General features: G+C 74.1%; 1 protein-coding gene across 1 annotated transcript in view; it reads right to left on the reverse strand.

Annotated features, from left to right (window-relative positions):
• KMT5B (lysine methyltransferase 5B) overlaps positions 1-437 on the reverse strand; it is a 50658-nt gene extending 50221 nt beyond the window's left edge. The window contains exon 1 of the mRNA XM_032879670.1: positions 335-437. The gene's annotated coding sequence lies outside the window, so the exon portion shown is untranslated. The remainder of the gene's footprint in view (positions 1-334) is intronic.
• Positions 438-726: the final 289 nt, after the last annotated feature.

Consider the following 726-nt stretch of genomic DNA (forward strand, 5'->3'; position numbering starts at 1 on the left):
GCCGCCGCCGCCGCCCGGCGCCCCCGCACGCCCGCGCCGCACCCGCCCCCCGCTCACCACCGGGCGCCGCCCGCTGCTCTTCGGGGCGCAACGCGGCCCCGCGGCCCGGCCGCTGCGCTGCGGGATCCGCGTTGCCGGGCGGCACTTCCCCGGCCCCCCAAAAAATTAATCACCAAAAAATAATTCCCGAGAAAAATGGAGAGTAAAATCCAAGATGGCGGCGCCGGCCGCAGCACCGCCCGCTCCATCCGCTGTCGGGAAATAAGTCCCAGCCGCGGCCGGAGTCCCCCGCCCCCATCGCGCCGCGCCCCCGCGTCCCCACGCCCGGCCTCACCTCGCCTCTCGCGCGGCCGCGGCGTCCCCAAGGCCGCCTTCGCCGGGGGTCCGCGTCCCGGGTCCTGGCGCCGCGCGCGCCGCCTCCGGTGTCCGAGCGCTCTCACCTCATAGCCCCGGAGCCTCGCCTCCCGCGCCGCAGACGCGTCGCCGCCCCCGGTGAGCCGTCCGGACGCCGCCCGGGAACGGTGGAAGGACACGAAAAGGAGTGCCCTCGGCCGGGCGGAGGGACACCAGCCGGCTCGCGCCACCCCTGCCGCCTCTGTTGCTTTTACGGGACGCGCGGAGGGGGGGCGGGGGAGGCGGAGAAACGGAAAAGAAACGAGTTCCTCGCTGGGTGCTCGCGGCGGCGGAGGGACAAAAAGCGAATTTAGGAAGAGCCGAGGAGAGCCG

Source organism: Lontra canadensis, unplaced genomic scaffold, assembly GCF_010015895.1.
Source record: "Lontra canadensis isolate GAN:19392208 unplaced genomic scaffold, GSC_riverotter_1.0 scaffold66, whole genome shotgun sequence".
Classification (NCBI taxonomy): Eukaryota; Metazoa; Chordata; class Mammalia; order Carnivora; family Mustelidae; genus Lontra; species Lontra canadensis.